The sequence below is a fragment of the Trachypithecus francoisi genome, unplaced genomic scaffold (genome assembly GCF_009764315.1).
Source record: "Trachypithecus francoisi isolate TF-2019V2 unplaced genomic scaffold, Tfra_2.0 Lachesis_group5, whole genome shotgun sequence".
Taxonomy (NCBI): domain Eukaryota; kingdom Metazoa; phylum Chordata; class Mammalia; order Primates; family Cercopithecidae; genus Trachypithecus; species Trachypithecus francoisi.
The window spans coordinates 107,401,261-107,425,499 of NW_022681470.1; the positions used below are offsets into that span (position 1 = coordinate 107,401,261).

The 24,239-nt window shown below is 39.2% G+C and overlaps 1 protein-coding gene and 1 pseudogene across 5 annotated transcripts in view; one reads left to right on the top strand and one right to left on the bottom strand.

Moving 5' to 3' along the window:
• The window catches only part of TRIM33 (tripartite motif containing 33), a 123,736-nt gene that overhangs the window by 21,479 nt on the left and 78,018 nt on the right, over positions 1-24,239 (top strand). Inside the window, exon 1 of one of the 5 annotated variants that reach the window (XM_033199865.1) lies at positions 21,309-21,327. The exons of the other annotated variants lie outside the window; for them this stretch is intronic. The gene's annotated coding sequence lies outside the window, so the exon portion shown is untranslated. Of the gene's footprint in view, positions 1-21,308; positions 21,328-24,239 lie in introns of those variants that run through there. 5 annotated transcript variants of the gene reach the window in all.
• On the bottom strand, positions 21,203-22,281 carry LOC117076407 (annotated as a pseudogene).

Genomic DNA, 24,239 nt, shown 5'->3' on the forward strand with positions numbered 1-24,239 from the left:
TTTTTTTTTTTTTTTAAAGTGACAAGGCCTCACTGTGTTGCCCAGGCTGGTCTTGAACTTCTGGGCCCTAACAGTCTTCCTGCCTCGGCCTCCCAAAGTGCTGGGATTACAGGTGTGAGCCACCATGCCCAGCCCTGGGTGCTGCATCCTTATATCTGATTTAGCCATATCTTCTATTTGTGCGTTGTCTTTTACTTTCTTTCTGGAATTATTTGCAGGACCAAAGTTTTTATGTGTGTGGAAAAATACATATAACAAAATTTAACCATTTTACCCATTGTTAAGTGTGTTCATTGGTTTTAGTTATATTCACAGTGTTGGCAGCACAAAGTTTTTATTTTTTATTTATTTTTCAAGACAAAGTCTTGCTCTGTTGCCCAGGCTGGAGTGCAGTGGTGCAGTCATAGCTCACTGCAGCCTCAACCTTGTGGGCTCAGGTAGTCGTCCCATCCCAGCCTTCCAAGTAGCTGGGACTACAGGTGCACCACTACACCCAGCTAATTTTTTTGTTTTTATTTTTTGTAGAGACAGGGTTTTGCTGTGTTGCCCAGGCTGGTCTCAAACTCCTGGGTTCAAGCGATCCTCTTGCTTCAGCCCCGCGAAGTGCTGGGGTTAGAGGTGTGAGCCACTGCACTTGGCCACAAAAGTTTTTAAGTTTGATGAGGTCCAATTTGTATTTTGTGCTTTTGTTTTTGGCACCATATCTGAAAAATCATTTCGTAATCCAAGGTCATGAAGATGTTTTCTTATGTTTTCTTTTAGGAGCTTTACAGTTTTAGGTTTTGGATTCCGATTCTGTCATAAAGTTGAGTTAATTTTTGTAGGTGAAATTTGTGTGTGAGGTAAAGATCTAGTTTCATTCTTTAGCACAAGGATATCCATTGTCCCTGTATCATTTAGTGAAAAGACTGCTCTTTCCTCCATTTAATTGTCTTAGCAACCTGTCTAAAATCAGTTGACTGAGTAAATGTGAGGGTGTTTTCCTGGACTTAATTTCATCCCATTGATCTGTATGTCCTTATGACAATAACAAATTGTTTTTTTTTTTTTTTTTTCCCCTAAGCAACAACAGCAACAAAAAACAGGGTCTCACTCTGTCACCCAGGTTGTAGTGCAGTGGTGCACTCAGGGCTCACTGCAGCCTCCACCTCCTGGGCTCAGGTGATCCTCCCACCTCGGCTTCCCCAGCTGAGACTACAGATGTGTGTCTCACACCACTATAGATGTGTGGCTACACAACATCCAGCAATTTTTAAATTTTTTTGTAGAGGTGGGTTCTTGCTATGTTGCTGGGGTGGGTTGTTCTTTTTCAAGATAGTTTTGGCTCTTCTGGATTCCTTGAGTTTTAAAGAGACAGATTTTCCTCTGTTGCCCAGGTTGGAGAGTAGTGATGCGATCATAGCTCACTGCAGTCCTGACCTCCTGGACTCAAGCAGTTCTTTCACCTCAGCCTCCTAGTAGCTGGGACTGCAGCCGCATGCCACCAAGCCTGGCTAATTTTTTAATTTTTTGTAGAGATGGGTCTTGTATTGTTGCCCAGGCTGGTCTTGAACTTCTGGGCTCAAGTGATCCTCCAGCCTCAGCCTCTCAAAGTGCTGGGATTACAGGTGTGAGCCACTGTGCCTGGCCTCTATCTTCTTTTAATCTACCTATACCATTGTGTGTGAAGCTTCTTGTATTAATATATAGCATTACTGTTGGATTATGGTTTAAGTTTATCCACTCTTCTGGTCTTTCATTTAATTCATGTATTTAGGAGTATTTAAAGTATGTAGGTATATTTAAGGTAATTATTGATGTGTTATGGCTTAAATATGTTGTTATTTTCTGTTTGTTTCCTTTGTTTCTCTTGCCTTTTGAGTTACCTGAAGTTCTTTTTAAGATTCCATCTTTATTTATGGTGGTTTTGTGTAGTTTATAGTTTTTTTGAAGTGCTTTGAATAGCTTGTAAGTGGTTGCTGTAAATATTGCAACATTTATTTGTAACTTAAAGTCTTTGTATTGACATTTTACCATTTGGAGTGAAGTATAGAAGTTTTACTTCAGTTAGGTCCCTTAACTCTTCCTGTTTTTATGATTATCTTTAATTTTTAAATGATTATCTTTAATTTTCTGTCTTTATAGCTGACCAGATAATATATGATCTTTTTTTATAAGCTCTCACATGATTTAAGAAATCATAAGAAGAAGTCTATTATGTTTACTCTCATTTTTATCATTCCAGTGTTCTTTTCCAAAGATTCAAGGTTTCTTCTGTTAACATTTTTTTTTCTGTTAGGACAAATTTCCTTTAACCATACATAATTTTAGGTGTATTAGTGACAAATTTGTATGTATTTTTTTCATCTGAGAATATCTTTAGTTGTCCTTCATTCCTGAAGGATATTTGTTGAATATAGAATTTGCATTTCTGAGTTACTTTCTTTCAGTCTTTGAACATTTTCAGTCATTATTTGTTCAAGTAATTTTTTTTTTTTGAGATGGAGTCCTGCTCTGTTGCCCAGGCTGGTGTGCAGTGGTATGATCTTGGCTCACTTCAGCCACCATTTCCTGGATTCAAGTGATTCTTCTGCTTCAGCCTCCCAAGTAACTGGGACTACAAGCATATGCCACCACATCCAGCTAATTTTTGTATTTTTAGTAAAGATGGGGTTTCACTGTGTTGGCCAGGCTGGTCTCGAACTTCTGACCTCAAGTAATCTGCCTGCCTCAGCTTTCTAAAGTTGAGCCAGTTTTTTTTTTTTTTTGGCCTGCATGGTTTTACATGAGAAATCCACTGTCATTTGAATAGATGTTCCTCTGCAAGTAATATGGTCATTGTCTGCTTTCAATATTTTTTTCTTTATCTTTCAGAACTTTATGATGTATCTTGGTGTGGATTTATTTGGGTTTTTCTTACTTAGCATTAACTCAGTTTTTTTTTTATTTGTAGGTTTATGTCTTTTATCAAATTTGGGACATTTTCAGTCATTACTTGTTCAAGTAATTTTTTTTTTTTTTTTTTTTTTTTTTTTTTTGAGATGGAGTCCTGCTCTGTTGCCCAGGCTGGTATGCAGTGGTGTGATCTTGGCTCACTTCAGCCCCCATTTCCTGGGTTCAAGTGATTTTCCTGCTTCAGCCTCCCAAGTAACAGGGACTACAAGCGTACGCCACCACATCTAGCTAATTTTTGTATTTTTAGTAAAGATGGGGTTTCATTGTGTTGGCCAGGCTGGTCTCGAACTCCTGACCTCAAGTGATCCACCTGCCTTGGCCTCCCAAAGTGCTGGGTTACAGGTGTGAGCCACTGCAACTGGCTTGTTCAAGTAATTTTTAAATTTTATGTACTCACTCCTCTCCTTCTGGAACTCCGCAACTCTGGTGACAGCAATGTTAGCTAGCTTGTTTTTTATTGTTCCACAGGTTCTTGAGACTGTGTTCTGTTTTTCTTTTCTTTACTTTTTTTTTTTTTTTGGTCTCTTGATTTTGCTCTATTGCCTGTCATCTTGTCTGTTGAGCCCATTTATCGAGTTTTACATTTTTGGTTATTGGGTTTTTTTGTTTTGTTTTTTGTTTTTTTGAGACAGGGTCTCACTGTGTTGCCCAGGCTGGAGCGCAGTGGTGTGATCTCGGTGCCACGACACCGACTAATTTTTGTATATTTTTTGGTAGAAGTGGGTGTCATCGTGTTGGTCAGGCTGGCCTTGAATTCCTGACCTCAAGTTATCTGCCCATCTCCACTTCCAAAAGTATATTTTTTAATCCTGTAATTTCCATTTGTCTTTTTTTCTCTAACTTTCATTCCTTTTCTATTTTCCATTTATTTTAAGGACATTTGTATTGCCGTTTCTTTTTTTTTTAAGATGAATTCTTACTCTGTCGCCTAGGCTGGAGTACAATGGCGTGATCTCAGCTCACTGCAACCTCTTCCTCCTGGGTTCAAGCAATTCTCCTGCCTCAGCCTACCAAATAGCTGAGAGTACAGGCGTGTGCCACCATGCCTGGCTAGTTTTTGTATTTTTAGTAGAGATGGGGTTTCACCATGTTGGCCAGACTGGTCTCGAACTTCTGACCTCAAGTGATCTGCCTGCCTCAGCTTTCTAAAGTGCTGGGATTACAGGTGTGAGCCACTGTGCCTGGCCTGTATTGCTTTTTGAAGCATTTTTATAATGGTTCCTTTAAAGACTTTGTCACATGTTTCTAATATCTGGTATCGGATCATCTTGGTTTGGGCATATACTGATTGTCTTTTGTCAGTTATGATTTTCCTGGTGTTTGACAAATAATTTTTTGAGTATGTTGCAAATATTTTGGATATCACATTCTGAGATTTGAGATTCTATTTAACCTCCATTTTTTCCCAGCTGTCTTTCTACTGAGGTGTAACATAAAGGCCAGGTAGGTGTGTATGTTCACCTTCCCCTTGGGCCTTCCTGACACCACCTTGGCAAAAGTGGAGTGCTGGCTTTCTCTGCCATGTTGCAGATAGGTGAGATGAAAGTTCAATTTCTCCTTTGGTCCTTCCTGATGAAGTGGGGTACCAACTCATACCACCTTGTCACCTTTGATTTAGGGTTTAAGTTCAGTTCCACTGAGCCCTGGTGACATCAGGGAGGGAGGAAGTGTAGGGCTAACTCATCCCACCTGATTGCTACATAATAGGGGTATTTCAGCTTTCCACTTGGATTTTATCATACCAGGGAAAGGGATAGGAAGTGATGATTTGCCTGGCTTGTTACTCCCTTATTCCCTATTATTGCCAGGTGGGAGTAGAACTAACTCTCTGCTATTCCCTATTGATATTGAGGAGTAGGAGATTTTTTTTTTTCAGTAGTTTTAGTTTAAAAAAAAAATGGGGGCTTCAATTAAAGTTACCTTTATTTAAGATCCCAGCAGTGGAAATACTGAGTTCTTTTGGTCCTAACATTTTACAGATTATAGGTGTGAAATTATGGAATCATGACTCACTAAATTCATGCTTTTAATTCCTTTTCTCTACAAGGCAGTGTTAGATTATTTCTGCTCTCAGGAGTTTGGAGTTTTGGAGACTTGAATAAACACATACTTTTTTTTTTTTTTTTTTTAAAGACAGAGTCTCACTCTGTCTCCCAGGTGGGAGTACAGTGAGTGGTGTGATCTCGGCTCACTGCAACCTCCGCCTCCCAGGTTCAAATGATTTTTGTGCCTCAGCCTCCTGAGTAGGCGGGATTATAGGCGTGTGCCACCACACCTGGCTAATTTTTGTACATTTATATATATATATTTTTGGAGGTGGAGTCTTTGTCGCCTAGGCTGGAGTGCAGTGGTGCAATCTGGGCTCACTGCAACCTCCACCTCTCGGGATCAAGCAGTTCTCCTGCCTCACCCTCCCGAGTAGCTGGGTCTACTGGTGCACACTGCCATGCCTGGCTATTTTTTTTTTTTTTTTAATTTTTAGTAGAGACGGGATTTCACTGTGTTGCCCAGGCCGGTTTCAAACTCCTAAGCTCAGACAATCTGTCTGCCTCGGCCTCCCAAAGTGCTAGGATTTCAGGCATGAGCCACCACGCCCAGCCTAATTTTTGTATTTTTAATGGCGATGGGGTTTTACCATGTTGACTAGGCTGGTCTTGAACTCCTGGCCTCAGGTGATTCATCTGCCTCAGCCTCCCAAAGTGCTGGGATTACACGTGTGAGCCACCATGCCCAGCCTAAACACACATTTTTAAAGATGAAAAGGATGACCAATATAATTCTTGCAAATGAAACAATTTGCAGGTCAGAATCTTGACAGCCAAGTTTTTTTGTTTTTTTTTTTAACCAGTTCAATTAAAAAAAAAATTATTTAGAAAAAGGAAAACGTGGACATGGTTAGAATTTCAAACAATATAAAAGAATATAAAATAACTCATTTAAGTCTGTAAGTTTCCAAAGTATGAAATGCTGATTATCTCATCTTTATTATAAAATTTAAAACAACACACTGACTAACAAGCTCTTAAGAGGCTCCTTGAATTTTGTCTGGTAGACCATTATTTCAAAATAAGACATCTTTGTGCAAACTTGGTTATGTACATTTTTATTTAGCACAACTGCCTCCTTAACATCTTTTCTTGAATGACCCAGATGCATCTCAAATTTACTGTCTCTAAACTTGAACTAATTGTAGTTTCCAAACCTCCACTTACAACTGGAACAGTCATCTCATTGCTTCAGTTTCCTAAACCAGAAATTTGGGCATCATTCTCATCTCCTCTTCTAATACTCCTACTCCTCAGTCTGTAGTTTTCTAGTAATTTTTATCTGTGATGTCTTTGTCTTATGTCTTTGCTAACAGGAAAATTAGAGAAGAAAAAAATACGGTTTTTTCTTCTCTCATTTCTAAAGAGTTTGTTTGAGGTTTGTATTATTTCTTCCTTGAGAGAGTTCACCATTAAAACCAACTGGGGCCAGGCACGGTGGCTCACACCTGGAATCCCAGCACTTTGAGAGGCTGAGGCAGGCGGATTGCCTGAGCTCAGGAGTTCAAAACCAGCCTGGGCAACATGGCGAAACCCTGTCTCTACTAAAAATACAAAAAATTGGCTGAACATGGGGGCACCTGTAGTCACAGCTACTTGGGAGGCTGAGGCAGGAGAATCACTTGAACCCGGGAGGTGGAGGTCACAGTGAGATCATACCACTGCACTCCAGCCTGGGCGACAGACGGAGACTCTGTCTCAAAAAGAAAAAAAAAAAAAACCCAACTGGGTCTGGACTTTCTTTTTTGTAGAAGATTTTAAATTACTGATGCAATATTCAGATTCAGGTTTTTTATTTCTTCTTGAGTCAGTTTTGTTAAATTTTTTTTTTTTCCCCCGTGAGATAGGGTCTTGCTTTGTAGCCCAGGCTGGAGTACAGTGGTACCATCACAGCTCTCTGCAGCTTTCATCTCATAGGCTCAAGCAGTCCTCTTGCCTCAGCTTCCTGAGTAGCTGGGACTACAAGTGTGCACCATTGTACCTAGCTAATTAAAAAATTATTTTTGTAGAGACAGGGTCCCACTGTGTTACCCAGGCTGGTCTCGAACACCTGAGCTCAAGTCATCCTCCTATCTCAGCCTCCCAAAGTGCTGGGATTATAGGCGTGAGCCACCATGCCTAGCTGGTAATTTGTATTTTTAAAGAATTTGACCCATTTTATTAAGTGGTCTAACTTGGCATAAGAGGTTCATAGTTACATTAGTCCATTCTGACACTGCTACAAAGACATATCTGAGACTAAGTAATTTATAAACAAAAGAGATTTCTCTGGTTCTGCCTGCTGTACAGTCTTCTGCTTCTGGGAGGCCTTAAGAAACTTACAGTAATGGTAGAAAGTGAAAGGGAAGTAAGCACATCTTCACACGCCTGACAGGAGGAAGAGAGAGTGAAGGGGGAAGTGCTGCAGACTTTCAAACAACCAGATCTCGTGAGACCTCAGTTACTATAATGAGAACAGCAAAGGGGAAATCTGCCCCCATGATATAATCACCTCCCACCAGGGCCCTCCTCCAACATTGGAGATTACAATTCAACATGAGATTTGGGTGGGGACACAAATCCAAACCGTATCAGTAACATTTTGGCAGAATCTCTTGTTAAGTCTTATATTTCATTTTTGGTTTTGGCACAATGTGCTCTCTTTTCTTTTTAGATGAATGTCAATCTGTCTCCTCTGTCTCCCCCCATCTCCCTCCCTGCTTGCACTTTCCCATCTAGGTAATTGTTTATCAGTTGTTTTCAAAGAACCACTTTGAGTTTCATTCCCCTTTCCTCCCTATTCATAGCTACTCTGATCTTTATTTCATCCTGCTTAATGTTTTGATTTGGTCTTCTTTTTCAAGCTTAATGAGGGGCATGTTGAGATGATTGCTTTTAGATGTTTTTTTCCGTTTCTAATATATGTCTTTAAAGCTATGAATTTCTCTCTGAGCTCAGGCTGTTAAATGTGGTACCGAATAGCCACATGTGACAAAATTAAGGGTAAATGAAATTGACGGTTTACTTCCTCAGTCACTGTAGTCACATTTCAGGTGTTCAGTAATCATGTGTGGCTGATGGCTCCCATATTAGACAGTGCAGATATAGAACATTTTGTCATGGCAGAAAGTTTTGTTGGACTAATGCCTGTAATCCCAGCACTTTGGAAGGCCGAGGTGGGCAGATCACCTGAGGTCAGGAGTTCAAGACCAGCCTGGCCAACATGGTGAAACCCCATCTCTACTAAAAATACAAAAATATTGGCTGGGCATGGTGGTGCACATCTGAAACCTCAGCTACTAGGAGGCTGAGGCAGGAGAATCACTTGAACTGGGAAGGCGGAGGTTGCAGTGAGGTACGATCACTCCATTGCACTCCAGCCTGGGTGATAGAGTGAGACTCCATCTCAAAAAACAAAAAAGTTTAAGCACTCTTTCAGCCGTATCCCATGGGGAGGAAAAAAACAAAACAAAACAAAAAATATATATGTAGGATTTGATTTGATTTGATTTGATTGATTTGATTTGATTTGATACAGAGTCTTACTCTGTTGCCCAGACTGGAGTGCGGTGGTGCGATCTCAGCTCACTGCAACCTCTGCCACCCAAGTTCAAGCGATTCTTCTGGCTCAGCCTCCCAAGCAGCCGGGATTACAGGCTCCTGCCACCACACCCAACTACTTTTTGTAGTTTTAGTAGAGACGGGGTTTCATCATCTTGGCCAGGCTGGTCTTGAACCCCTGACCTTGTGATCCACCCGCCTCAGCCTCCCAAAGTGCTAGGATTATAGGTGTGAGCCACCACACCTGGCCTATAGTTTTAATTTTGTGTTTGGTTGATATATGTGATGTGTTGATTCTTTTTTTTTTTTTTGAGGCGGAGTCTCGCTCTGTCGCCCAGACTAGAGTGCAGTGGCGCAATCTCCGCTCACTGCAAGCTCCGCCTCCCGGGTTCACGCCATTCTCCTGCCTCAGCCTCCCGAGTAGGTGGGACTACAGGCGCCCGCCACCTCGCCCGGCTAGTTTTTTGTATTTTTAGTAGAGACGGGGTTTCATCATCTTGGCCAGGCTGGTCTTGAACCCCTGACCTTGTGATCCACCCGCCTCAGCCTCCCAAAGTGCTAGGATTATAGGTGTGAGCCACCACACCTGGCCTATAGTTTTAATTTTGTGTTTGGTTGATATATGTGATGTGTTGATTCTTTTTTTTTTTTTTTGAGGCGGAGTCTCGCTCTGTCGCCCAGACTAGAGTGCAGTGGCGCAATCTCCGCTCACTGCAAGCTCCGCCTCCCGGGTTCACGCCATTCTCCTGCCTCAGCCTCCCGAGTAGGTGGGACTACAGGCGCCCGCCACCTCGCCCGGCTAGTTTTTTGTATTTTTAGTAGAGACGGGGTTTCACCATGTTAGCCAGGATGGTCTCGATCTCCTGACCTCGTGATCCGCCCGTCTCGGCCTCGCAAAGTGCTGGGATTACAGGCTTGAGCCACCACGCCCGGCCGATGTGTTGATTCTTTAACATATAAAATGCTTCATTTTACATCGTGATATACTTTGAGAATCTTTTTTTCTTCTTTCTTTCTTTTTTGGAGACAGAGCCTCACTCTGTTGCCCAGGCTGGAGTGAAGTGGTACGATCTTGGCTCACTGCAGTGTCCGTCTCCTGGAGTTCAAACTGTTCTCCTGTCTCAGCCTCCCGAGTAGCTGGGATTACAGGCATGTGCCACCACACCTGGCTAATTTTTGCATTTTTAGTAGAGACAGGGTTTCACCATGTTGGCCAGACTGGTCTCGAACTCCTGATCTCAGGTGATCCACCAAGAATCTTTTTTTTTCTGATGTTAATGTGACTACTCCAGCTGTCTTATGGCAACTGCTTTCATGATTTATCTTCTTTCCTTTTACTTTAACTCTGTTTATATCTTTGAATCTAAAAATGTTTCTTTCAGAGGATACACAGTCGTATTTTACTTTTTATTCAGTTTGACAAACTCTTCATTGGAGTGTTTTCAGTGATATAGTTGGATTTAGGTATGCCATTTTGCTAATTGTTTTCTGTGTGTCATGTCATTTTTGTTCTTTTCCTTCACTGAGACTTCTGTGTTAACCAATATTTTTAGTGTACCTTAAAATTTTCTTTTAGTTTTTGTTTTAGTTGTAACTCTTGCAATTATGGTGTATCTTTAACACCACAATTCACTTCAGGGCAATACTGCCTTCATTTTGTTAAAATATAGCAACTTTGTTCTTCCACTGTAGCTCCATTTCTATCTTTTGTACTGTTATTGTCATAATTGTTACATTTATATAGTCTGGTTTTATTTCCTGTCATCCTGGCAGACTTCTTTTAGAATTTTTTGTGGTACAAATATGCTAAGTGTGACATTCTCTCAAATTTTGTTTACCTGTGGCTGTCTTTATTTTGCCTTCATTTTTGAAGGATATTTTTGTTGCATATACAATTCTTGGTTTATAATCTGTACTTTGAATATGTCATTTTATTGCTTCCTGGCCTCCATATTTTTAATGAAAAGTCAGATGTTGATGGTATTGGTTCCCTTGACGAATTGTTTTTCTCCTGGTTTTCAGCAGTTTGACTGTGATGTGTTTGGTTTGATTCATTTTGTGTTTGTTTGTGGTTCTCTCCCCTTTTTGAATCTGCAGATTAATGTATTATCAGGTTTTGACATTTTCCACCATTATTTCTTCAAACATTTTTTCTATTTCTGTGCTCTTATCTTCTGTAACTTTTATTACATTTATGTTGGGAAGTTGACATTGTTCTGCTGATTTCTGAGGATCTGTTCTTTTCTTGTTAGCCTTTTTTCCTCTCTGATTTTGTTGATTGGATTGAAATTAAATTTTAATTCATCCATCTATAAGTTCACTCAAGTCTGTCTTTTTTTTTTTTTTTGAGATAGAGTTTCACTCTTGTTGCCCAGGCTGGAGTGCAATGGTGCAACCTTGGCTCACCTCTAACCTCTGCCTCCCAGGTTCCAGCAATTCTCCTGCCTCAGCCTCTGGAGTAGCTGGGATTACAGGTGCCCACCACCACGCCTGACTAATTGTTTGTATTTTTAGTAGAGGCAGAGTTTCACATGTTGGCCAGGCTGGTCTCGAACTCCTGACCTCAGGCGATCCACCTACCTTGGCTTCCCAAAGTGCTGGGATTACAGGAGTGAACCACCATACCCGGCCTTAAGTGTATTATTGAAGCCGAGATATGTACTGAATTTTTTATTTTGCATGTACTTTTAATCTGTGTGACATTCTCTCAAATTTTGTTTTTTGGTTTTATAGTTCGCTCTTGAGACTTCTTATTTGTTGAGGCTTTGCCATAGTATTTTATTATTTGAACAGTTGTTCCTTTTTATTCTTTGAAAATATTTATAATAGCTGCTTTGAAGTCTTTGTTTTTTATTCTCACTTGGCCTTTAGTTTTTTTAGGGCTTTCTTGTGTCTCCATTTGGTATGCGCAGTGTCTCAATTAGCCATATCTGTATAGACAGTTGATCTTAGCCCTTCTGTGACTCTCTAATTTTAAGTTTCCTTGTATTAATGTGGTTAGTCCTCTGCTTGCTCTGTGACCCCAACCCAGGTATAGCAAAACCTGTTCTTTCCAAACAGATACCAGTTTATAGCTGGCAGATCTCATGTTTTCGCATTCACCTCTCTCCCCAGTTGATTCTGCCATGTATGACAACAAAGTTGCTGTTTTTGTGGTCGGCCCAATTCTAGTAAAACTACTGATTTTTTAGACCAGACTTCTGGAGAGAATGGGAATCCTCAAGCAAGAGGGCCCTCAAGCAAGAGGGCCAGTGCCTTTCATTGCTTTTACCTGAAACTTTAGCAGTTTTTGTAGAATAAGTGTGTCTCATTTTGCATGTCTCATTTGATTCCCAGTGGTCTGAATTAGTTGTTTGCCTTTTTTTCTTTTTGACAGTTTTGTACAGTTTTATACTTTTGTCTTTGAAGAGAGGATTTGCTTTCCATTGTGCCATTATTGGAAGTGGGGCAGCTATTAATTTTTTCTTTTGTACCTTCATTTTGTTGTAAACTTATCTTTTAAATTTCAGTAGTCTTAAAAAGTAAGTGACATCTCAGGTATTCTGCGTTTTCTAGAATTGCTATGTCCTGTACCATAGCAACTAGTCACTGGTGGTGATTTAATTTTTAGTTATCTAAAATGAAATTTTAAAATTTAGTTGGTTGGTTCCACCAGCCATTTTCCAAGTGCTCAGTGGCCAGTGTTGTATTGAGTACTGCATTGAACAGTGCACATACAGCACTTATCCATTATTGCAGAAAATTCTGTTACACAGTGGTGCTCTAAAATCTTTGAGACAAATAGTAACTTGTAATAATAGCTTATATTTTCTGAGTACTTACGTGTGTCACGTTTTATGTGTATAAACATGTGATCTTCCCAACAACCTTTGAGGTAGGTACTATTATCCCTGTTTTGCAAATGGGAAACTAAGAGTCAAAGCTTAAGGAATTAATACAAAGCTTAAGGAATTAACAGCTTTGAAGGGGTTGAGATTTAAATCTGTGTAGTCTGGCTCCAGAATCTGTGCCATTAATAATTTTGTATATTGCCTCTTTGATAAATGATGCCTGATGTCTGACTTGACTAGAGAAGCTTTTTTTTTTTTTTTTTAAAGGTTTTGGTAGCTTTAAATGCTGTTTAATGTTTTGGTAAATGATTCTTTTCATATTTAAGTTGTTTGCTTCTCTTTTTTAGTGTTCTTACTAAAAATGTCTGAATTTTATCATATGCCACTTTAACATTGTTTATATAACCATATAGTTACCTCCTTCAGTTGTTTTGATATGATTGTTTTGTTAAATTTCTTTCCGTTGAATAATCTTTGAATTCCTGGTAAACCTTATTGATCATAATTTTTTTTGACAGATTGACAGAATGTTTGCTAATATTTCATTTAGAAATGTAGAGTCAATATGCTAGAGTGGTCTGCAGTTTTCTTCTTTTGCATTGTCTTTGGTAGGTTTTAACAGTAAATCAATGTTGGACTATATAAAATGAATTCGGATTTTCACTCTTTTGTTCTAGATTGGTTCAAATAATAATGGAATGCTGGTTTGTTCTTTAAGCATTACTGTCCTGTATAACTATCTGGATTTTGTATTTTTTTTTTAAATGGCAACTTCTAATCTTTGTATGCTAATATGTCTATTCAAGTTTAATTCTTGTTTTGCTTTTGATGAATCATATTTTACTAGAAAATTGTCCATTTTTGCTAGATTTTAATATTGCTTGCTTTAGAATTACGTGGAATATTTTCTGATATAGGCTTAGTAATCTTTTAAAATTTTTTTGCTTTCTCCATTTTCATTCTGACTTCTGTATGTTTTTTTCTTCTTCATTATACTCCTAAAGATTTATTTTACTTTTTTCTCAAAAAATTATTTTTAGGTTATCAGTTTTGTTTTCAGTAATGCATATATTTCAGCTTTTATATTTAATTCTGTGCTCATACTTTTTTTTTTTTAATTTGTCAAGGAAAGAACTAAGTTTTATTAGTTTTATTTTTAAACATTTAAGGCTACAGATAGAAATAATAGAGTTGAGTATGAACTGTCTCTGCTGCATTTTTTTCTAGATAGCTTGTAATTTTAGTTTGGATTTCCAGCTGGAATCCATTTTTATTTTGGGTTGTGTGTAGTGATGTTTTTATTCACTTTCACTTTGTAAAGTTTTAAACGTTTACAGGATGGACTGTAAAAATCAGTATCTTTTTAATTGAGAAGTTTTTTTTTCTTGTTTTTGGTAGCTGAATACAAGATCAAATTTTGTAAATATTTCACAGACATACCCAAAAATGTATATATTCCAGGAATATATAATAAATAGCTCTTAAATTATTTTATCTGATATTAGAATAGGCACTCCTGCTTTTTTTTTTTTTTTTTGAGGTGGAATTTTTGCTCCTTTTGCCCAGGCTGGAGTACAGTGGTGGGATCTTGGCTCACTACAACCTCCACCTCCTGGGTTCGAGCAATTCTCCTGCCTCAGCCTCCTGAGTAGCTGGGATTACAGGCATGCGCCACCATACCCAGCTAATTTTTTTATTTTTAGTAGAGATGCAGTTTCTCCATGTTGGTCAGGCAGGTCTTGAACTCCCTACCTCAGGTGATCTGCCCGCCTTGGCCTCCCAAAGTGCTGGGATTACAGGCATGAGCCACTGCCTCTGGCCTTTTTTTTTTGTAAATAGAGACAAGGTCTTGCTCAGTTACCCAGGCTACAGTAGAGTGGCATGATCGTAGCTCACTGCAGCCTTGAACTCCTGGGCTCAAGCAGTCCTCCTGCTTCAGCCTCTTAAGTAGCTGGGCCTGCAGGCAAATACCACCACATCTGGCTTAATTTTTTTTTTTTTTTTTTTTTTTGTAGAAATGGCTTGTTGTGTCACCCAGGCTAGTTTTGAACTCCTGGCCTCAAGTGATCCTCCCACCTCAGCCCAGAGTGCTGGGATTAGAGGTGTGAGTCATCGCACCGAGACTCCAGCTCTTACGTAATTCCTGTTTCCATGATTTGACTTTCTGTCTTTTTTCTTTCATCCTGTATGTGTCTTTGATTTACGGTGTGTTTCTGCGGCGCAGTGATGTATGCCTGTAATCCCAGCACTTTGGGAGGTTGAAGCGGAAGGATTGCTTGAGGCCAGGAGATTGAGACCCGCCTGGGTGACATAGTGAGACCCTACACAAATTTTAAGCAAATTAATCGAGTGTGATGGTGTATGCCTGTAGTCCTAACTACTTGGGAGGATGAGGCAGGAGGAATGCATAAGCCCAGGAGGTTGAGGCTGCAGTGAGCTATGATTGTGCCACTGCACTCCAGCCTGGGCTACAGAGACTATATCTGGAAAAAATAAAGTGTGTGTCTGGCAAACAGTATATAGTTAATTTTATCTGCTCTTTATTTTCATTGGGGTGCTTAATTCATTCTCATTTACTATTATTGATATGGTTAGATCTATGGTGATTGTTTTGCTCTTTGTTTTCTGTATAGCTCATGTATTTATTGTTGTTCATTGGTTCCTCCTTAATGTTAGATATGAGTTCTAAATTTCTCTTCAAAGAATCAATATGTCAGTGTGTTCAATTCTTTGCCTTCTACTTTTCAACTTCCTCGTAAAGCAGTCTTTTTCGATCATGTGCTCCACCCTGACTCATTCCAATTACCTGCTCCACCCTGACTCATTCTGATTACCTGCTCCGCCTTGACTCATTCTCTACCATGATTCATTCCGATTTCCTGCTCTGCCATAACCATTTTTCCTGCCAAATCACTCACCCCGTCACTCTCTCTGAATTAGCCAATTGGAATTAGTTTAGCTTTTGTGGTCTAACCCTAGCCAATAGGGGAACGACACAGCAGCAGGGGCCGTGTGCATCAGGAATAAGAACACCTTCCCCTCCCTTGTCCAGGTGTGCACTCACCATTGCTCCGTCAGTGAGGGCGCACCCTTCTATAGCAGTAAATCACTTTGCTTAGAAGAAAAAAAGAAAATTTCGTATTCGAGTGCTATTTATTTTGTGGCACCGAAACTTTATTTTTAACACTTATTTGCCTTCTTTTGCGTTATATACCTGTTTTCTGGTGTATAATTTTAACTGCTTCATTGATGTTTTCTCTATGATTTTTGAGTTAATTTCTTAGTGATTACAGTATGCATATTAATTTATCACATTCTACTTCAACTTGACTTCAATAAAACCCAGAACCTTTGCTCCAGTGTGGCTCTCTTCCTCCCCCTTCCCCCCCCGCCCTTGTGTAATTGTTATGTATGTTACATCTATGTGTTATAAACTCAGCAATACTGTGCTGGAGTTACAGTTCTATATACTTTTATTGTTTTTGAAGAAGTTAAGAGAAGAAAGGAAAAATATATTTATAGAATTTCTTATGTTAGTCTGCATTTATTTACCATTTCTAGTACTCTTTAATTGCTGTGGATTCCAGTTATGGTTTGGTGGCATGTCCTTGTTCTGTCTAATATACCTCCATTCCTTCTCCTGTTCTTTCTGCTATTATTGTCTGAAGCAACTTTCTTTTAAATAAGGAAAGTGAAAAAGTAGGTTTGTATGTGTTAGACATTTACTTATATGGTTAGCCTTCTTTATAGGCATTTGATATGATCTTTGATGTCCCTTCTTTTAAATCTGGAGAACTTTCATTAGGGTTTTTTGTAAGGCAGATTGACTAGCAATGAATTCTCCCTGTTTGTGTTTATCTGAATATGTCTTTATTTAATTTTCATTTTTGCAGGTTAGTTTTGATGGATATAGAATTCTTAGTTGGCAGTGTTTTCTTTGTTTTATTTTTTTTCTTTCATTTTTAATTGGTTTCCACTTAGGCCAAGTTACCAAAGTTCTTAAATTGATATAGGAAGAATTTTAAAAACTACTTTGAATTATGTCATTCTACTTGTTAAATATGAGTTCTAAATTTCGCTTTGAAGAATCAATATGTCAGTATGTTCAATTCTTTGCCTTCTACTTTTAAACTTCCTTGTAAAACAACTTTTTTCAATCACCTGCTCCACCCTGACTCATTCCAATTACCTGCTCCACCCTAGCTCATTCCAATCACCTGCTCCACCCTGACTCATTCCGATTACCTGCTCCACCCTGACTCATTCCGATTACCTGCTTCGCCCTAACTCATTCTCCATCCTGACTCATTCCGATTTCCTGCTCTGCCATAACCATTTTTCCTGCCAAACCTCTCACCCCGGCACTCTCTTTAAATTAGCCAATCAGAATTAGTTTAGCCTTTGCAGTCTAACCCTAGCCAGTAGGGGAATGACACAGCAGTAGGGGCCACCTGCATCAGGAATAAGAACACCTTCCTCTCTCTTGTCCAGGTGTGCACTCACCATTGCTCCATCTGTGAGGGTGTACCCTTCTATAAAAGTAAATTGCCTAGCTGAGGAAAAAATAATTTTTTTTGTTTGTTTTTTTTTTTGAGACGGAATCTCGCTCTGTCACCCAGACTAGAGTGCAGTGGCGTGATCTCGGCTCACTGCAGGCTCCGCCTCCCGGGTTCATGCCATTCTCCTGCCTCAGCCTCCTGAGTAGCTGGGACTACAGGCGTCTGCCACCATGCCCGACTAATTTTTTGTATTGTTAGTAGAGATGGGGTTTCACCCTGTTAGCTGGGATGGTCTCGATCGCCTGACCTCGTGATTCACCCACCTCAGCCTCCCAAAAAAATAAAAAGAAATTTTATATTCGAATGCTATGTCTTTTGCGGCACCAAAACTTCATTTATAACACACTGCCTTCTGAATTTTTTTTTGTTTCTGCTCAACTCATTGTTAATCATACTGTTCCCATGAGTTATTTTTCTCTACTCGTCAAAATTTTCTTGTCTTTGACTTTTAACAGTTTAATTGTAACTGTGTATATCTTTAAAGTTAAATTCATGCTTGTGAATTTTTATAAGAGCCACAAAGGCCAAATATTTTCCTCTGTGTTTTGTTTTTGTTTTTGTTTTCATTTTTAAGACAGGCTCTCATTGTGTGCCCCAGTGGCCCAATCACTGCTCACTGCAGCTTGACCTCCCAGCCTCAGGTGATCCTCCCACCTTAGCCTCCTGAGTAGCTGGGATTACAGGCAGGCGCCACCATGCCTGGCTAATTTTTATTTTTGTAGAGATAGGGTCTCACCATGTTGCCCAGGCTGGTCTCAAACTCCTAGACTAAAGCAAGCTGCCCACTTCTGGCTCCCAAAGTGTTGGGATTACAGGCATGAGCCACGGCACCTGGCCACCTCTTTATTTTGTTTTCAATTACTTTATTAGGAAATGAGATACACTGTTATATAATATTTTGTATTTTGATAATTCTTAAAAATTCCACTTGAAAAATGTTCTGCTTGAACCACAATATTGTTCCTTAATTAGCAATCATTTCACTTTGGGAAACTGGTCATTTTAAAAATTTTATTTCTTAGAATTATTTGGATTATGCTCATAGATGTTGTCAGTAAAATATTTAATTTTTGGAATTTAAGAAAATTGCAGCCAGATTACGTGATTAATGTGAACATAGGAAAACAAAATACTTTTATGTTTCTAAGTTTAAAAATTTTATTCATATATTCAGTGTTTGGGATGCGTAAGTGTTCACATTTTAGGAAGGCAAGATGGTACTTAAGCTTCCAGCATGGTCTGTGGTCGTACCCTATAATCAAATGCCTTAATATTTCTGCATCAGTATTTACACTAAATAGGGTAACTAAAGATATATATAGCTTTATGCCAGTTCAGGTCAGGGTTTTTTCACTAAATGTGTTTTGTAGCTAAACATAACATAATTTTCTGTATTTCAAAAACTAGGTAAGAAAATGTGAGCTTGACAACCATTAAATTTTTTATAAAATAACATGTTTTCCATTTTTGTTTTGCTTTTAGTTTGTGGCTACTATCCTGCATAAATTGCATAATTTGTTTTGACAACTTGTGGACTTTGTCCTTCATTGTTACACAGTATTCCCATTAGTCCTATTTAATGCTTTTTAAACTTTTACTTAGGTTTATCTAATGCTAATATTCTTCTTGTTTTTTTGTTTGTTTTGCCTTTTCGTTTTGTTTTGTTATTTGCATTTGCTGCTGTATATTTGTTTATCCTTTTTCAGTCCTTTTCTTTTTTTCATGTTTCATATGAAACATTATGTCTAAGTTTCATTAGTAACAGACTACTAATTTGCTTCTTAGGATTGCCATTCTTCAGGTCTTCTAATTTTTTTAATGTGGAAATTGTGTTTATTTAAATCTAGCAGGGCACTTTTTTTTTTTTTCTAAAGACAGAATCTCACTCTGTGTCGCCAGGCTGGAGTGCAGTGGCATGATCTTGGCTCACTGCAGTCTCCTGCCTCAGCCTCCCAACTAGCTGGGATTACAGGCGTGTGCCACCACACCCAGCTAATTTTTGTATTTTTAATAGAGACGAGGTTTCACCTTATTGGCCGGGATGGTCTTGATCTCTTGACTTCGTGATCTGTCCACCTTGGCTTTCCAAAGTGCTGAGATTACAGGTGGGAGCCACTGTGCCCAGTCTGCTTTTCTTTCTTATCATTCATATGCTCACTGGACTATCACTTTTAATTTCCTTCAAGAACTTTCCAGGTCAGGCACAGTGGCTCATGCCTGTAGCCCCAACACTTTGAGAGGCCTATGCGTGAATATTGCTTGGGCCCAGGAGTTCTAGAACAGCCTGGACAATAATATGAGACCCTGTCTTTACCAAAAAAAAGTCAAAAAAGTAGCTGGGCATGGTGGCATGAGCCTGTGGTCCCTGCTACATGGGAGGCTGAGGTAGGAATCACTTGAGCCCAGGAAGTTGAAGCTTCAGCAAGCAGTGTTCATGCCATTGCACTCCAGCCTGGGTGATAGAGCAAGACCGTGTCTCAAACAAAACAAAACAAAAACTTTTCCTTTGCATTCACAACTAGGCTAACTGGCACAAGAGTCCTAGCATTTGCTCATTGTGGCTTTTGACATGCCTTCTCACTAAGGTTAATAATTTCTAGGTTTTAAAAATTTAATGTGGGAGATATTTGACTTGTTGTTGTTGTTGTTGTTATTGACCAGGAGGCTGAGGTAGGAATCACTTGAGCCCAGGAAGTTGAAGCTTCAGCAAGCAGTGTTCATGCCATTGCACTCCAGCCTGGGTGATAGAGCAAGACCGTGTCTCAAACAAAACAAAACAAAAACTTTTCCTTTGCATTCACAACTAGGCTAACTGGCACAAGAGTCCTAGCATTTGCTCATTGTGGCTTTTGACATGCCTTCTCACTAAGGTTAATAATTTCTAGTTTTTAAAAATTTAATGTGGGAGATATTTGACTTGTTGTTGTTGTTGTTGTTATTGACCAAGTCCTGCTGAATCGAGTCTTCCTTTCAGTTGGACACTTTGAGGCCATTGTAGGGTTATTAATTGGCCTAATTTCAATATTGTTGGGTCTCAGACAGTAGGGGAGCCTGAGAGAGGGAGAGAGACAGGGAATGGCCAATCAGTGAAACAGTCAGAATACATTTATTGATTAAGTTTGCTGTTTTTGTTGGGCGCAGTTTGTGGGACCTCAAAACAATTACAGTAGTAACATGTAAGATCGGAAATCACAGGTCACCAAAATAGATAAATAATAATTTATAAGTTAGGAATATTGCAAAAATTAACAAAATATAACAGAAAGATGCACAGTGAGCACACATAGTAGGAAAAATGGTGTCTACTAATTTGGTTAATGCAGGGTTGCCAAAACCTTCAGTTTATGAAAACTCAGTATCTATGAAGCGATATAAAGCTAAATGCAGTAAAACAAGGTATTCCTGTATATCTTCAAGAATATAAGAAGCCCTAAGAATACCAACAAGTTTTATGATAATAGATATTAGTTATTATATTAGTTTATTATAACAGATATTAGTGTTCTTCGTATACGATTGTAGGTGCATATATGTAGCCATATATGACTATGACTATGACTTCACCTTAAGCCAGCTTCATTCTTAAGTGATAAAATTAACTTTGGAAATACTTACTGACATTATCTAAATATGTGTTACTCTGTGATACTATTTTATAGGATTTAAGCCATTTTTATTATAAATTATTTTAGTTACTTTCTGTATCATATCTCCAAGTTTTCCCTGTATAAAGCAGTATTCTTTATTCTCCCGTTATTGACAGGTCATTTTGTCTCTTTTGTTCATTGCCAAGTTTTTTGTAAGAATGGGCAACATATTCAGCATTTCACATCTTCAGCTCCCCATATTCATGCTAATGTCTGTCTGCCACTACCTCCATTGCTATAAAATTTCTTTAGTAAAGATCAGTGATCTGTTGCCCCAGAACGTAGTTATTATTTTTTGCCATCATTCCTTTCAGCAAATACATATTGCTTTCTAGATCCCTATTTTTTAAATTTAATTTTCTTGCACTGTTATAAGAACTAATTTATCTTACAGATGCCAATGAACAATTTTGAAAAACACCTCCTTACCCCATATCACATCTCTCTGACAGAGAGAGAAGAGGCGGTGATTATGTCGACAGTTTAAACAGCGGCATCTTGCAAGAATTTCAGACCAACCGACCACTTATCAAAGAATTTGGCAGTTTTTTAATCTTGGTTTTTAATACAACAGTGTATCCATTCTGAAGACAAACCTGTCCCGCCACATCTCCGCAACACACATTGTAAAATCAGTGATTAGCAAATTAGTTAACTTTGGCACAGAGCGGTGCTTGCTTGCCCGTGACAACCTGGAAACTGGTTTTGTACTTGCAACAGAATATCAGCAATAAGTTGCTCACTGTAAGAAGCAGAGTTGAGTCTCCTGCAGGTTTGTGTCGGGTGATCAGCATGTATGAAAAGTAAAGTATTCCTCGATATATCTTCTGAATACTTCTTCTGTTTCTGTGGGAATCTTCTTTGATTACAGGTTGGTTATTACCATCTGTAGAACCACTGGTACCCAATTCAGCCAACAAAATTGCAAGATGTTTTGGGCTGATGATGTAATAGTTTACAGGTATCTGTAAAGTTGACAAAATAAGTTTTCTTGGTTCCTACTCAAATGACCTGTGGAGGTTTGAAGACAAATTTCCTTTTCAGCAACCATATCTGGATTATTTTCCCTTATGGTGTTGAATACTCACTTCAGTAGCTCCTTATGTGTATCTGAGACTGCCCTAGCAGGGCCTGTATGATTACTGAATGAGATATCGTCGTCGTTTTTGCTATCTTCATCTTCTGGAATTTTGTCTTTCTCTAGTATTTCATCCTTATCTGGGAACTTGACATTCTTCTTTTTCTTCTTTTTATTGCCAAGCGTAATATTAAGGTCATACTCTGGTTCAGCTGGTTCTTGAACATCTTTTCAATCTTAAGATCCTTTACACCTTCTTCAGCTTCATCAATATCAAATATCTTTTTTGTTTTTTTTCTTTTGATTAAAGAAGTTCAAGTCATCTAGATCATCAGAAGCAGCTTTTTCCCTAGTGTTCTCTTCATCAGCTTCCAATTCTTTGTCCCCAGTTGGCTCTGGCTCCACCTGTTTTGTTTCTAAGGGCTGGGTTTCCTCTGTTTGGGTATCCCCTTCCTCCTCTAACTAAAGGACTGCTGCTGCTGCTGATTTTTCTTCTTGCTCATATTAGGATAAAAAATCATCTCATCCCCAGACATGGCTGCAGCTCTAATGGGCTAGGCACAGACAGGAAGTCAGACAGATCGGCCTCAGGCCCCAGCAGCAGCACTGCTCCTGCTGTTACCTCTCCCACCACTCTACTCTATAGGCCCTTATTAATGTGTGCACATAGGGTGGGAATGGAGATGAGTAAGAGATAGGTGCATGGTGGAGAGAGGAACTAGACTTAGGCAGGGTTATACTTCTCCAGTTTGAGGCTTTTGGCACCACTTGTTTCCCTCCAGTTTCTTTTTCCTATTCTTTGGATAATTCATTCCAGTCTTTCACCACTTATCTCACAGGACTCTCTCATCATTTGGACTGGGCTCTGACTTAAGTAATGAGATGCTGTAGGTATAAATTCTCTCAACTCCCATTGCTACCTGAAAATATATCTGTAATTTTTCATTATTTTCTGAGGGAAACTAGAGTGGTGTTGATGACTGAAGCTTTGGAGTGACTGCTTGAGAGTATTGGAAAGAGAAGCTAAGGCTAAATGAGAAGATTATTAGGTCATGCTGAGAGTCAGCTGACTTTAAGCACATTATGTAATTTTATTTTATTTTATTTTATTTTATTTTATTTATTTTTTTTTTTTTTGAGGCGGAGTCTCGCTCTGTCGCCCGGACTGGAGTGCAGTGGCCAGATCTCAGCTCACTGCAAGCTCCGCCTCCCGGGTTTACGCCATTCTCCTGCCTCAGCCTCCCGAGTAGCTGGGACTACAGGCGCCCGCCACCTCGCCCGGCTAGTTTTTTTTGTATTTTTAGTAGAGACGGGGTTTCACCGTGTTAGCCAGGATGGTCTCGATCTCCTGACCTCGTGATCCGCCCGTCTCGGCCTCCCAAAGTGCTGGGATTACAGGCTTGAGCCACCGCGCCCGGCCACATTATGTAATTTTAAAAGTAAATTGGTACAGTGGTAACAAGTTAATCATAAATGGTTAATGGAAAAGTAGTTGACCCCGTTTGACTCGTGTTTGTTTTAGTTATACAGACAGGTATGTATTTGTGTCCTGGCCTTTGATGTAAAGTGTACTTCTTGTGGTTTGCAGTTGAAAATGTTTGAAAGCTGTCTCCTAACTTCGAGAGCTCTTTTTCTTCTGCTTGACTTGTAAATATTGGTGTAGCAAGGGTTATTGTCCTTGATAATATTCTTCCTCAGCAGTCATAACTGCACTTCACATTTGAGTTATTTACATGCTGGTGGCTCCCTCCACGCCCCTCAGCTCCAGAAATATGTTAGTTAAACACCATTTATCGAAAACTTACTCATTATACTTCTGGCTGAAAATCTATGCATTACCCACACCAGGAACTTGGGAATCATCTAGAATTTCTAGTTTATTTCCTCATTGTAACTCTTAGTACTCTATCATACAGTCATTTATTAAGTCCAATTGATACTCTCATTTATCCTCTACATTTCCTTTAATACTGCCTTAGTTTAGTCTCTTTTGTTACTAATAGACCAGCATTTAATTTAGAGAAACAGTTTAGCATAATTCTTAAGAGCATGAGCCATAGACACAGACATATTAATTTCAGATCTTGGCATTTACATCACCACATGAACTTCATAATGTTTCGTGATCTCTCTGAACCTCAATTTTTTCACCTTTAATGTGGGGATAGTAATCGAACCTACTTTACAGGGCTGCTATGAGGACCAAATACACTTACACATATAAACTTCTTAAAGAGTTAACTGATCTGGCCGGGTGCGATGGCTCACGCCAGTAATCCCAGCACTTTGGGAGGCCAATGTGAGCAGATCACCTGAGGTCTGGAGTTCGATGCCAGCCTGACTAACATGGAGAAACCCTTTCTGTACTAAAAATACAAAATTAGCCGAGCGTGGTGGCGCACGCCTGTAATTCCAGCTACTCCGGGGGCTGAGGCAGGAGAACAGCTTGAACCCGGGAGGCAGAGGTTGCAGTGAGCTGAGATAGTGCCACTGCACTCCAACCTGGGTAACAAGAGTCCATCTCAAAAAAAAAAACTCAGTCTCAAAAAAAAAGAGTTAACTGATCTTATAGTAAAACCTTGTAATTAATGCAAATTTAGATGCAA